Source organism: Sturnira hondurensis, unplaced genomic scaffold (genome assembly GCF_014824575.4).
Source record: "Sturnira hondurensis isolate 20B ecotype Veracruz unplaced genomic scaffold, ASM1482457v3 Scaffold0021143, whole genome shotgun sequence".
Classification (NCBI taxonomy): Eukaryota; Metazoa; Chordata; class Mammalia; order Chiroptera; family Phyllostomidae; genus Sturnira; species Sturnira hondurensis.
This window is the reverse complement of record NW_028093774.1, coordinates 25,432,758-25,447,803: the sequence shown is the minus strand read 5'-3', so window position 1 is coordinate 25,447,803 and position 15,046 is coordinate 25,432,758. Positions and strand designations below refer to the sequence as shown.

The window sequence follows — 15,046 nt, the reverse complement described above, 5'->3', positions numbered from 1 at the left end:
GTCTTCCTTCCTTAAACTAGTCTTTCTAGTCACCTCTCCAAAACTAGGCTAAATTAAATGAAGTCACTGTTGTTATACATCAAAAACTATTGAAATCAGCCACATTATATGGTTCAAATTAATACAAGGCCTCTGTCAGAGGCCTTAAGATGTCTACAGACTTCCCTTGTGGCATTGTTGTAAGAATTAAACGCATGTAATATGTATAAATGACCACCACTGCCTGGTACGTAGCAAATTCTAAAAAAAAAAAATGTACATGCTAGTGCGTGACATTATTTTTATTAATCTTTGACTGGGGTACTGAAATTCCCAAAAGGGCGTGAGACTAGGGAGGTACATTAACTAATATTAATAATTACTACACCAAGTAATGTCTATTACTATGTGCCCAGGACTGTTTTAAGGATTTTCAGTGTTAACTCACCTAACTCTCATGAGAGTCTGATGATGTGGGTACCACCACCAGCCCTATTTTACAGGTAAGGAGGTGGGCACCACAGAGAGGTTAAACTGGGGGACTCAGGTTCAAGTTTATGATTCTGGAGCCTACCCTCTTTCATGATCACCACTGCTCAGAAAAAAACAGTAAGCACCAGGCCTGAAAGAGATATGATAGAAATGTTACATATCAATTCCTCCCCTTTCTTACCTCTCATTTGTATTTTCACGGGCATGCATGTATTTGCGAAAGGCCCCGCCTCTGGTGTTTTTGCGTGGTCCCAGGCCCCACCAGGAGGAGGCGGGCCGCCCAGCAGCACCTTCCTGTACCAAACCCACCTTCTCCAAACCGTTGTTTCCCAGTTGCCAGCTTGGCACACAAAAAAATTCATGTCACCACAGCTGAGGCTGTTTCATGAGAAAAGATCTTTGCTGCAAAATTTTTTCTTGTTCTCAGCTACCTTTATCATTCTCATTTACCCTTGAGACTGCAAAACACCAGGTCTCCCTGTTTACAGAGGCCAAAACAAATTCCAGGAATAAACACAATTTTTGTAACTCTTTTTCAAAAATTAGTACTATGCATAGAGTAAATATTTGGTAAAAGAACAGAAGGGATTAAACAGTCAGTAAAAAGAAGTGAACACAGCCATACAGTACATATTTGCATAGGCAATACATACATTAAAGGAATTTCATACATGAACTCCGCGATACAGTTTTGTGTCTATATAGGTTAATATATAATAGTTTGATGCTCTCTGCTTATCTGTGTTTTCTAAGTTTTCCCCAGTGTGGAGGCAGAGCATCTGCAGGCGTGCGGGCTTTGCCCCGGGCAGGCCTGTTCGCTCAGCGCGCTCTCCCTTGTTGTCCTCCTTCCCCGTTTTCGCTCGTCACCCTGAGGTTAACAGGGCTCTGTGGCTCAAGCCGGAGGGCCAGGGGCAAGAGGGCTCTGAACGTTAAATATGATGCTCTACCAGCATTTCTAGCAGCCTTATGATCTGCCGGGGAGAGCTGGAAACAGAGTGGTGAGGTGATGGGGCATGTGTGTGTGTTTTCAAGGCAGAGGCTCCAACATGGGACTCCTGGCCTGCACTTCACTGCTGAGCTTCTGTGTGCCCATTGGTGGGGTGGAAATTGTGGCAACTGCTCTGTCTCACAGAGACACCCGAGGAAGAGGTGAAATTGATGAGGTGTTGGAGTGGGCAAGAGGTTTGTGCTGTGCAAAGGCCCCCGCTGGCTGGGCCGCCTGCTCGTTCCTAGGCACCCACCCTGGGTGAGAACGAGGATCCAGTGGGCTTCCTTCCCCAGCGCCAACAACAGCGTGTGGCAGAATCAGTGCCTGTTCGGTGTTTACTTCAGCTCTGCTTCACCATCAAGCCCACCCTCACTCTCTCTTCCTCTGCCTCCATCTTCCCTCTCTCTGATGGCACTTGCTTGTCTGTCCTGTGCCTCCACCTGCCCCCGCCCGCTCATCCCGCCTTGCTCTCCCAGCCTCTCCCCTTGTCGGCTGCCGCTCCCTCCTGACAGGCCTCAGAGGAGCCCACTCTTGACCCAGGACACCCATTAGACAGAGGGGACACCAGCAATCACTGGGCACTTTGTGGGGAAGGCCAGCGAGAGGCCAGGCCGACCAGAGCGAGCAGCAGGATCCCCAGAAAGATGCTTGGCTTCCGGGGAATGGGAGCCTAATCCCGTTAGTGGCTGGCCAGAGGCCCCTGGGGCCGCAGCCTCCTTCCCGCTGTGCTGGGAGGGATGTCATTGGAGGACGGCGGCCACGGAGGGCTCTGCTCGCCAGCAGCCCCCCTCCCGCCCCCAGCCCCCTCGCTTCTCTTTTCTTTCGCAGTGACACTCACGACAGTGCCTCTGAGGTCATTTGTTTCCCACAGCCTCACAGGGCGCTGTGGCAACCAGGGGGACAATGATCTCTCACAGGAATGATGGGAGGCCTTGTTTTGCCTTAAATAAGCTCCTTCAAGGGAGCAGTAAGGTCTGTTGTGTGTGTGGTTTGTTGGTTTTTTTTCTTTCTTTCTTCAGAAAATCCTTTTGCACGTAGTTCCAGTGTGAAGTACTCAGGCAACTTCAATTGAAGACATAAAGAATCTTATGTGTATGTATGTGTGAGGGTTTAACTTTATTTTTATTGCTGCTTTGAGACCAGGACCGTGTTTTCCCTTCTGCCAGTTACCCTTTTCCCTCTCAAGCTGTCTGGACCCCAGTGTCATCTGGGGAGCGTCAGGCAGGAGCCAGCAGGTGTCGGGCCGAGAGGTGGCCGTGTCTCCGTGCCAGCGTCCCTCGGCCTCTGATGCAGCGAGGCCACTCTAGGCTGTGTGCACCGGGGATTCGGAGCTCCAGCACGTCCCCCATCCTGTCCTGGGCCCGAAGAAAGTGTGTGGCTCTGGGTGTCCAGTGCTGAATTCACAGCAAGATGAAAGTGAAGTGGGAGGGTTGTGGGCCCCTCGGGACGCACCGTCGGCGGACGTGTGGGAGCTGCAGGGAAATGTGGGGAAAGGAGAGGGGCCGTCTCTGAGGCAGGGAGTAGAAAGAGGTCAGGTTCTCATTCTAGGCCCCATGGAGCTGTTTAACGAGGAAAGACGGGAGGCTATTTCTATTCACACCCTGATAACATCACCAGAAAACTCAGAGCTGACCTGTTTGTCTAACGCTCTGCAGTGTTTTAGGTCTTCAAACTGCTGGAGGTGGGTTAACCTAAGAGCTTTGATGCGTGAGCCTTATTATCCGTAAAGGCTCTCTGCTTGGCGAGTCATGCTGTATCATGTAATCTAGATATTTCATGTGGAGAAACTGAGGCCGATTAAAGTCTTCCCCAGAACCACACGATGAATTCATTTCAAGGTGTAAGATTAAAACCCAGGTCCTTTAGTTTCCAGATCGTTAACTAACCCCTGAGATCTGTGAATTCCTTCTCCTGGTTCCAAAAATAAAAGGCAATCAAGACATTCTCTCATCTGAGCGATATGTCTCAGAAACTGTATGGCCATCTAAATTATATTTTAAAATGATCCTTTCCTCCTTTTTAAGTATATCTTCCTTTTTTGGGAAATCCTGTCTTCTTGAACTCTTTATAAAATTTTGTCACCTCTTTAACATATCAGATTCAAGAACTGTTTGCTTTATGATTGGGCCACTCGGAGGACATGATATTTTTTCCCTTCCCTTTGCCCTTCCTGACTTTTTCCCGGGAATCATTCTCATGCATTTGTGAAGCCCTTGGGCAGGAAGGCAAGTTCTCCAGATGTTCCTGTTGGTTGCCCAGAGTAATTCAAAGACTGGCATCGCTTTTTGGTAAATTGAAGAAGCATTTTAGTGATAACTAGTTATACTTGAGTTTAAAAACAATCCTAAGATTGACTCTTAACAGCCGAGTGTCATTTTAATCGGCTGAAGTGGGAGTCCCAGATGTTTTGGTAAATGGATTGACTTATGCCTTATTTCTCAGGACCATCTATTAAACGCTTGTTCTCAACTGTTCATTAGCTTCCAGTAACAGGCACACTGCAGTCCACTCCAACAGACAGCCTGTGTCTTTGGCATTGACAGGACACCAGCCAGACCATCTTCTCTGGCCACGATGGAAGTGTTCCGGCTATCGCTAAATCTAGAATGATTCATGCTTTAGTATTCGTTACAAGGGAAACAACAAAAGTGAATAAATACAAATCACCGATACAAGGTTCATGACAGATGGTGAGCGGCGAAAATAGACTCCTGAGCTACGTTAACAAGCTCCCGTTGGAAATGTTTGACTCGAAGTGCGGACAGTGCCGGCCAGCCTGGCCTCAAGCGGCCTCCGCTCTCAGCCCATCTGAACATCTTCCGGAAGGTTCCTTGCCTACTGGCAAATTCCGCTGCATCTTCCAGAGGCACAAAAGATGAGCTTGATTTAGTCCAAAATGGTAACCAAAAATGTTGAATAGCAAGGAACTGGCAGCGGCAGCTCTGGGAGCTGGTGAGTAAATAACAGGCTGTTGTCCCACACCCTAGTTTAATGCTCTCAAGAGGTTCTTGTGTTGCTCACATTAGTGGGCATGTAAATGAAACCCCTGTTGGCCTTGGCAGATATTGGCCTCTTCTGTGACCTTGTTTGACTGAAACAAAAAATCACTGGAGGAACAAAATTTCAGCGCTCCACACCCGGTTGAAAGAAAAGGGCAATTCTCTGAATTGGGTAATTGGATCACCCTCCCAAGTGCCCTAGGGCTTATATCAAACATATAAGAAGGGGATTAATAACTTCAGTGTAAAAATGAGCTTCAGGCGGCTTCCAACTGTAACATTTCACTCTCAGGAGCTGTAGGACATACAAACAGATTTTTCCAGAGTATTTTGAAGTGCTCTTTATAAAATGAGGGGAGGGACTTGAGGTTGCTGTGGGGTCCTTGTAATTGCTGTGGTCCATTGCTGTAGTCTGGTGGGCTGGCAACCTGAAAGCCCTCACAAAGCAGCCACTTAATGAAACTGCTCGCGAGATGTATTGTGGGAATTAGAAGACAATGACAATAATGGTTTTATAAACTATGCTCTATATTCACTTCCTTGGTCACAATTTTATTACCTAGACTAAACTAGTTGTATGCCAGGCTCTCCACCTTCCTGTTTCTTACAGGTGAGTGAAAGCACTCCACCTCTTACCCCAGACCTGTGTGCTATGTGTGAGCTGTATGGGGCCGTTTGAGAAGATGAGGAATTAAAAATTTTTATTTACTTATTTGTTTACTCAATACTTACTTAATGCCTACTATACCAGGCTTGAGAGAATAAGAAGGCTTTTGTTGGAGTGATCACTCCATAAGTTATATAAATGTTTAATCACTGTGTTATAGGCCTGAAACTAATATAGTATTGTTATGTCTACTGTAATTGAAAAATTTAAAAAGCAAACCCCAAAGTGGAAATTTATATATATACATACATATGAAACATATATACAGAAGACCCATGGACAGATATTTGGGTACATAGGACTGTATCATAAGGATCGAAAGAACATGCAAGGAGGGAGCCCTCTCTTCTCAGGAATGGGGAGTTCTGACCAGGGCAAAGAAGGTAACTAGAGGCGAGTCCATGAGGCAGAGAAACAAACGGAGAAGACTCTTCCAGGCACAGATTTCACGAAGGTGAAGTTGGTGATTAATGTGGTCAGAAGATACAAGCTAAAATCATCAGTTTTCTCTTGGAGCAGAAGGGTCAAAAGTGGTTCTTTTGAGTCCTGAGGAAGCAAGTTTATTAGTGATGGAAGCAACTATTGGGATCACAACTTGCAGAGAAACGGGAAACAAAGGAAAACCTCTGAAAAATGCATTGTTCTGAAATGTATCTTCAAAGATATGGACATTCTGAGGACTCTGGCAACCACATGGGAAAGAAGAGGAATGGGGGGAACATTCTTATCTTAATGGCTATAGGTCTGTCTGGTGCCAAAAAGAGTTAGCAGAATCCTGCCATTTGTTTATTGCTGATTCATTTTAAAGCTGATTTTTTTTTTACTACGAAAATATTGCTATAGCTGGGGAGGGTTGCTTCTAAGAATTAGAATACCAGAAATCTAATCAGAAAAGGAACTAACTTGAATCATGAGCTAAAGATTGATTTTCATTTTTATTCTATAATTTTTATAGAAAACTGTGAGGCAGATGTCTTACCGGCCCATGAGAAAGGCACACGAGAAAGCCTCAGGGAAGTTATGTACGTTCCTCAGCCCGCAGCCAGCAAAGGCAAAGCCCATACCCTCGTTGTCCACACTGCCACCCGTCACAGCTAAACTTTCAGTGAAGGCAGACTATTTGAATTCTCTCACATTTGTTTGGTTTTTGTCATTGACCATGTTTTTCTTCCTGTAAAGTAGATGTGTTTCATTTCCTTCCTTCCTTCCTTCCTTCCTTCCTTCCTTCCTTCCTTCCTTCCTTCCTTCCTTCCATTTTTTCCTTCCTTCATACTTGGGTGTATCTAGCCAGAGGTGGCAAATAGGTTCCAGCTTCCTTTCAGCTCCAGATGAGCCGTAGTGGCTGCTTGGACGGCTGTATTGTAACTGCTTAGCTGCAGCTCCCGTAGGCTCTGTCCTGGGGCTGCGGTGGTACACGGGCCACGTAGCTGTTGTCGGGGCTGCTGCTTTAGTGTCTTTACTTCACCCCCGAAGTAGTGCGTGAGATAAATCAGCTGAAGTCCTAAAGCGAGAAAGCCAAGCCTGCCTCCCAAACTGGGAGACGTTCTGCTGCTGCATGAAGACATGAAGAAGAGCAGTGACTTTATGAGAGATTTTCAACCTAAGAATTAGAAGGAGAAGCCTGAAGAAAGCTACATGAAATAGATTACCAACTTCTGAAATGGGATGGCGAAATCAAGTTGGGATTTTTGTGGCTCATTTCAGGGTAGCTGTTTGAATCTGTTTACTGTTTTCTTTTCTTTTTTCCCCTCTGCATGTAGTGGGATGGCAAACCACAAAAAGCAACAGCCCTCTGCGTGCCTTGGCTGTGCAGTTTAGCCAGTACCCAGCTCCCCACTTGCAGTCAGCACTGGCTTGTGCTGCAGATAGGCTGGTGACTCATCCCTCCTGGGAGATGAGATGTGGTTCCATCTTGATATCACCCATTGGGCTCATTGCTTGAATCCCCGGATTGTTCATGTGTTTGTTGACTTTTCATCTAAAAATAAAAGTCACTTAAGGCAAATAGCGTAGTGCCGGTGGGTTTGGCTATTTGTAGAATTTAGAAACCCATTTAGGAAACCACCCTCAGGATTTTCTTGGCGTTGCATTCGAGCTGGCGCGAGTTGCGCTTTGGCACTCCAGCTCTCGAACGGCTTGGGTCTGCGGGGCGGGGTTACGGAAAACCTTCCTAAGAAAAGGAAGCCTCAGAAGTAGTTTGGATTGGCGATCCAGAAAGCATGCCTGCATCCTCTCGGTCCTGTCCTGGTCCAATCGTTGCTCCTTCTTGGGTAAATGTGACACTGGGACACCCTTCAAAAGGACAAAGGGTTTCGCACAGCATAATGCTTTCCAGTTCCATCAATGCTGTTGCAAAGGGTAGGAGCTCCTTCTTTCTTTCTGCTGCATAGAATTCCATTGTGTGAATGTACCATAGCTTTTTGATCTAGTCATTTACCGATGGGCATCTAGGTTGCTTCCAACTCTTGGCTATCGTAAATTGTGCTGCTGTGAACATCGGGGTGCATAGGTTCTTTTGGATTGGTGCTTCAGGGTTCTTAGGATATACTCCTAACAGTGGAATTGCTGGGTCAGAAGGCACGTTCATTTTTAGTTTTCTTAGAAAATTCCATACTGCTTTCCATAGTGGTTGTACCAGTCTGCAATCCCACCAACAGTCAACGAGAGTCCCCTTTTCCCCACAGCCTCTCCAGCACTTGTTGTTTGTTTTTCTGTTTATGATAACCATTCTGACTGATGTAAAGTGGTTTCTCATTGTGGTTTTAATTTGCATCTCTCTGATACCTAGCGATATCGAGCATCTTTTCATGTGTCTCTGGATCCTCTGTATGTCCTCCTTGGAGAAGTATCTGTTCAAGTCTTTTGCCCATTTTTTAATTGGGTTGCTTGTCTTCTTTGAGTGGAGTCGAGTGAGTTCTTTGTATATTTTGGAGATTAAACCTTTGTCAATACCATATGATATCACCGTTAACAGGAATCTAAACAACAAAACAAACAAGCAAGCAAAATATGACCAAAGACACTCAAATATGGAACAGGATGACAGGGACCAGAGGGAAGAGGGGAGAGAATCACAGGGGAAAAGAGGAAGGACTCATGTGAACAAGTATAAAGGACACATGGACAATAACTAAGGGTGGGGGGCGGAAATGGGAGGGAGGTGGGGAGCACTGTGCGGGGGCAGAGCTGGGAATATAAGACAGAAAACTGTACTTGAACAAGAATTAAATTTTAAAAAAAGGACAAAGTGTTAACTGCGTGGCTTTGGAACTTTGGTACAGTTTAGTCAGTGACCTTCCTCATCCATAAACTCCTCCTGTTCTTTTTTTTAATTTTTAAATTTAATTTCATTTTGAATCATATTTTTTCCATGTACCATTTATCCCCATTGCCCTCCCCTCCCCCGTGCAGCCCCCACCCTGTTGTCCATGTCCATGTGTCCTTTTTCCTTGGAACGAGCAAAAAGGAAAAAGGGCTCCCCCGTTCTTCAAAATGGTGCCACATCCTTCGCCTCCCCCCCGCCCCCAGTCATGGGGCCTTATTTCTGGCTGCTGGAGTCCACCCCGGAGCCCAGCGCACTGAAGTGGCGGGCGGCAGCACTGTGATGGCTCGCGCGGTACGAGTTGCACAACTGGAGACCACGGCCTAGTCAGCTCTCTGGGTCACGTAGAAGTCACTTCTGGACAAAAAGTGCTGTATACAATGTATATTTTTAAAAATGATCTTTACTTTGTGCTGCAAAAACAAACTTTGAGGGGATGGTTCTCCCACAGGATATGGAAATGGCCTTGGACCGTGTCCAGGGTTAGTGACACAGCTGCTGTTTCCTGCAAGGGACATCCCATCTCCAGAGGGGAAAAGACAAAGTTAAATATATAGCAGGAGGGTAATGGCTGAACCTATTAACGAGAGTGAAAGAGTTTGCCTGTTACGCAATCTGTAATAATATATGGCCATTGGCAGGAATTACAGTTTATGTTTAAAAGACATATTTAAAACTCTTTTCCAGAGGTCAACTGACCCAGTAATAGCTATAGCAACAACAACATCATTTCCTTCTGGCATCTAATAATTTTAAAGTTCCTTGGTATGTCTAGTTTTGTATTCACAAAACTCTGGTTGAGCTGGCAAGTTGAGTGGGGTGGTAAGCACTGCTCGGGGATGTGAAGCAAGGTAAGGAGTTGGGTTTATTCTATGCATGGTGCAGACTTTCAGCCATGGGTGGAGAGGGCATGATTCACATTTTAGCGAGATCACCCAGCCTGCTGTATGAGATATAGACTGCAAGAGGTGGGAGTGGAAGCCAGGAGCCAGTCAGCAAAAATGATGTAATTCAGGTAAGAGACCATGGCATTGTGGACTGGGCAATGGTGGTAGAGCGGTGAGAAGTGGTAAATTTTGATCAAACTGCTTACAAGGCCTGAAAATAGATGGGATGTGAATGTTTTATAAAAAATAAGAATTTTCTCTAAATTTTAGAGTCTAAGATAACTCTGGTATTTGTGTTTTGTGGGTCCCCCTTCCCGCCATGGAGTTCCATGGAGTTTGTTTAGATCAAAAAATCTGGGAATGCTGGGGAGATTGGGGTGGAGCTAGGGTAGGGATTAGGAGTTCTGTCCTGGAAAAGTTGAGTTTGAAATGTCTACTAAACGTGCAAGTGGAGGCGTCAAGTAGGCAGCCGAACACATGAGCCTGGAGCTCAGGGGAATGGGTTGAACTAGGGATGGGAAGAGGGCCAAGGACTGATCTTGGGGATACAGCAACATTTGCAGGTGGAAAAGAAATCTATAAAGGAGACCGGGAGGGAAAGGGCAGGTGGAGGTGAAGAAATTCATGAGAATGTGATTTTCTGGAAGCCGCGTGAAGCAAGTATCTCAGGAAGGAAGGACCTAGACTCAATGCTACTGAGAAATCGGGTAAGATGAGGACTGAGAACTGAGCCTTGGATTTGGCATGATATGGTCAATGGTGTGGATTTGGCAGGCTGCAGTCAGTGATGACCCTGACAAGCCTGGTTTCAGGGGTGTGTTTGGGGCGGCAGTGTGACTGGAGCCTCTTAAAGAGAGAACCCGAGAAGAAGAAGTACGAAGAGAGCGCATGGATAACTTTGAACTGGTGTTTTGCTACAAGTAGAAACAAGCAGATGGTGTGGTAGTGGGAGAAGTCGAAGGTGTTATTTTGTATTTTTACGATGTACGTGATTAGTAGAAAGGAAAAACGTGATAATGCTGTAGAGAAAAAAGGATAAGCACCACTGCCAAAACCTGGAGGGTGTCGGGAGGGATAGGATACAGATCCCAGCAGATGGGTGGCCCCAGGTTGGAACAGGACTGTTTATCCCTGGGAACAGGAGAGAAGAAAGGCTGCATGAATGTACATGCAAGCGGTCTAGCAGACTGGACGGTGTGAGGATGAGGTAGTTCTTTTCTTAAAACCTCACTTTCCTCATTGAAAAGACATGAGGTGACCCATGGAAAGGAAAGAAAGGGAAGGGAGTGGCGGAGACCGCAGGGGACAGGAACTAGTCAGACAGTCTTCCATTTGCAACCACTGCCTTTGACTCCTCAATGATTTCCTGAGAAAACAGACCCCAGGCCTAGTCTTGGTAATTACTCAAGAGTGGGCCCGGAAACCTGGTGGGACCCCCCGCCACCGTGGCTGACAGGTCTGTGAGCTTGGGGAGGCGGGGAGGTGGGATGTATAAAGAAAGGATAAAAGGCTGGTGTCTCTGTGGAGTGAAGGTCCTCTGGGGACCCTCCAGCCCCCATTCAGCTCCCCCCAGCAGAGTGTGTGCAGTGAGGAGGCCAGCACAGCCTCCACCTTCCAAGATGCCCCAGTTGGCTGAAGTCATGGGGTTTAAGACATGTCCCCTGGCTCTCCCAGGGGCATCGTTGACCCAACTTGTTCTGTCCCTTACCGGGTTGCTTAGAGACACTGACCAAACAAACTAAGTCACCCCACACCCACAGTGTGCCTCTCTCACATTTGTGAGAGAGCCCTGGGCTCTCCGAGCTGGAGCTGCACGTACTACAGACCAAACGGGGGGCGGGGTGCTGAGGGGAGGAGAATATTGACCGGGGGACTTTCCAGGTAGTGATTATCTATTGTGTAACCTGGCAGGTATTTGGGTTCTGCTCGAAAGCTGTCCATTTGCTGGGGTTACTTAGAATTCTGATATTCTGAGATATTTGTTTGACGTTCTGATAATTAGGAAGCAAAAAAGCTGGGCTTGGATGATCAAAAAGAAACAGTGAGCCCTGGCTGGTGTAGCTCAGTGGATTGAGCGCGGGCCTGCGAACCACACAATGGCGGTTCGATTCCCAGTCAGGGCACATGCCTGGGTTGCAGGCCAGTTCCCGGTTCCCGGCAGGGGACGCACGAGAGGCAACCATACATTGATATTTCTCTCTCTCTCTCTCTCTCTCCTTCCCTTCCTCTCTAAGATAAATAAATAAATTCTTTAAAAAAAAAAGAAACAGCGGAGGTGCCAACTTTTCTTCCGAAGCCCCCGAGAGAGTGGCAACGCGAGAGCCAAAGAGAACCTCCTTCCCTCCTTAAGGTGGTCACAGGACCCTTTCCCTGCTGCCCCCCAGGGGTCCTGCAGCGAGGCGCTCTGTGCTCAGGGCAAGGGTGTTCGCTTTTGATGTGTGTTTTTGTATCTCCGTGAATTAATGGGGTAAACAGAAAAGAGTTTGCACAAATAGTATTACGGTAATCAAATCAGAGGAGTTCCATTGAGACAGCTCTGTGTGGATAGTGTCCTCATTCCTTGCTAATCACCCAATTATTTGCCACTGCTTATGGATTGCTCTTGGTATGTTGAACTTCTCAACATATTTAATCCTCATGACTGCTCTATCATTGTCATGGTTTTTTTTTTTAAGATTTTACTTATTTATTTTTAGAGAAAGGGGAAGGAAAGAAGAGAGGGAGAGACACATTGATGCAAGAGGAAAACATCGATCAGTGCCTGACCAGGGACCGAACCTACGGCCCAGGCATGTTCCCCGACCAGGCATGGAACCAATGACCTTCCACTTTGTGGGACGACGTCCAATCAACTGAGTCAAACTGGTCAGGACTATCATTGTCATTTCAGAGATGAGCGCATGGAGGCCCAGAGAGGTTTAGGTCAAGGCCACTTATCCAGTAAGTGGGAGAGTCACGGATCTTGCTCTGGTCTCATGTTTCCGAAGCCAGCCCTCTTCCCACTGTACCACACGGCCTGTTATATAGGATCAATGATAAGAATGTCCTGGCCATTTGTGTTTGTGAAATACCTTTTATTGAAACTCTGTAAGCATTGTTATCTTTGTGATCTGGAGAAAGGGATGACAGAACAAACATTTTTTGGACGCGTTACGGGTCAGACGTGGTTTGGGCGCTTTCACATACCAGACAGGCTATGGTAACTGCAGATGCAGAAATCATGTTTCCCAGGGCGCCACTCACAGAGGGGCTGAGAGTCAGCCGCAGCGTTCTCCTTGGCATGGTCTAGGCTCCACTGGAGCAGCAAGTGAGTCTTTTTTTAATCACTCTTTTATCCCTAGTGTGTAGTACAGCGTCTGCCTCTGGCACATAGTCAGTGCTCAGGAAGAGTTTATTGAATGAATAATGGTGAAACATGCTGTAAGCTGCAGCACAAATGCGCTGACCCTCCTGTTGCGCTTTCTGGAGTCTTCCATTGGACGTTGAAACGATGCAACAAGAAGGTTCTGAAAGTGGATTGGGGAGCACATGTGTGTTTCCGATCATGGCAGCAACACCATTCTCCCTGCTGCACAGTCTGAGTGACAAGCAGCTCTTCTGCTGGGGACCCTGCAGTGCAGAGTTTCCTTAGAAAAGGCTTTGCAAGGCAGTGGGCAGTTTGTGGCATCACCAAAATCTTGAGATTCTCATCTTTACAACCCTACCTACTTGACAACCCTGTGGTCCCGGGGCGGGGGGAGGGGGGGAGGTTACAGCTTCCCGTAAATCTGGCCCTTAATCATTTATAGAGATGGCAATTTATCTTAAATATGCACCTTCTTATGACTGTGACACACTTAGTACAGATGGTCTCTGAAGTTTTTCCTGGCTTCCCCTACCCTAACAGTATCTAGTATGTTAATGTCAATATTAGCTTTACTGTTTTAGGTAACTTTGGTATGCTTCTCATTAGCTGGAACCATAAAGGGTTCAGTTTTACCTGCGCTGAGGGATCGGTAAATTCCTGTTGGCATCTGAGTGCACGGTCCCATGTCGAAAGTGAGGTCATGTTTCTCCTGGATTGTGCCTGTATCTGATGAGCCTTGGCTGGCGGGAATCCGAGACAATGAAATAATCACACCCATTAGCTCACCGGGGCCCTATTAAGATGTGGCCTGGCTTTCCATCTATTTCTCCTGCTTGGAAAAACTGACACAGTCATGGTTTGTAAAGGTTAGCAGGGATGGAACTGCTTTGACAGCCGACACTTCGCGCTACCCTGTTTAGACTTGGGACCAGCCTGCTGCTTGATCTCGGGAAATAGCCGGGGAGCCAGGGTGCAAGTATCTTCTTTAATCTTCTTGTTTGTGGTGGTTGAATTTTCCTAACACTCTGTTTCCTCCACCCCAGCTTTTGTGGCTAATGGGTCACTCCAGAGTAGTAGTTTCCAAACTCTTCCCTGTGTCTTATGATTCTCTTTACAGACCCTGCATTCATGTCCAGTGTCATTGTGCTGGGGGTTCTTTTGCCTCCGGTGGTTTTCACAGGAGCACTTTCCCAGGCCCTGCGGCCAGTCCTCAGGCGTGGCCTCCAGTTCCACCTGGCAGAGCACCCTCGGCCTCCCCCACAGAGCTCTGTGCACAGTCGTAACTGATTGTTTGTGGAACTCTCTGTATGTCTGGCATGTAAGCTCCATGAGGACAGGTACCTTGCCTGTCTTATTTGCAGCTATTTCCCCAGGGCCTAGGTCTTTGCTGGACACAGAGTGGCTTATATTGGCTTAGGAAGCCTTATCCTATGTCAAATTGATAGAATTTTTGAAATACTGACTGTAGCTTAGATGAAAATGACCAAGTGTAGCCCAGGCTGGGTAGCTCAGTTGGGTAGAGCATCATCCTGATACACCAAGGTTGTGGGTTGAATCTCTGGTCAAGGCACATACAGGAATCAACCAAATGAGTCCATAAGTTAGTGGAACAACAAACTGATCTCTCTCTCTCTCTCTCAAACCAGTTCTAAAAAATCACCAAGTTTAGAATAAAGGGTTAACTCTGGGTGGGAGAAAAGATGATTATGCTCTTGGGGAGGGATTATACAAGAGGCTTCCAGAATATTGATAATGTTCTGTTTCTTAATCTTGGGGACTCCTAGGGACCCAAGAGCCTCAGACTTACTTCTGAACCAGAGGAACATGCCAAATAAGGTGCCTGTTACTTATTTTATCCATACCCAAGGCAAAGCTATCAGGACCCCCGGAGAATGTTGTAAAAAGCAAGGGTGTTATTAAGTAGACTCATTACTGTAAAGATCTTATGATTGTTCAGCTGGCTGCCTTGAAAGATGCCCATTTTTCTCTGCTCACCTCTTGGGAGACGTGGAGGGCCACTGCAAACGAGCCGTTCTTTCTCACTTTGTGCGTCTTCTGCATCTCGGACCCCTCTCACTCTCCTAAACCGCTCCTTTAACCTNGCCAAATAAGGTGCCTGTTACTTATTTTATCCATACCCAAGGCAAAGCTATCAGGACCCCCGGAGAATGTTGTAAAAAGCAAGGGTGTTATTAAGTAGACTCATTACTGTAAAGATCTTATGATTGTTCAGCTGGCTGCCTTGAAAGATGCCCATTTTTCTCTGCTCACCTCCTGGGAGACGTGGAGGGCCACTGCAAACGAGCCGTTCTGTCTCGCTTTGTGCATCTTCTGCGTCTCGGACCCCTCTCACTCTCCTAAACCGC

General features: G+C 46.7%; 1 protein-coding gene across 4 annotated transcripts in view; it reads left to right on the top strand.

Moving 5' to 3' along the window:
• Positions 1 to 15,046, top strand: part of RAD51B (RAD51 paralog B) — a 519,294-nt gene that overhangs the window by 423,795 nt on the left and 80,453 nt on the right. The gene's annotated exons all lie outside the window — the stretch shown is intronic.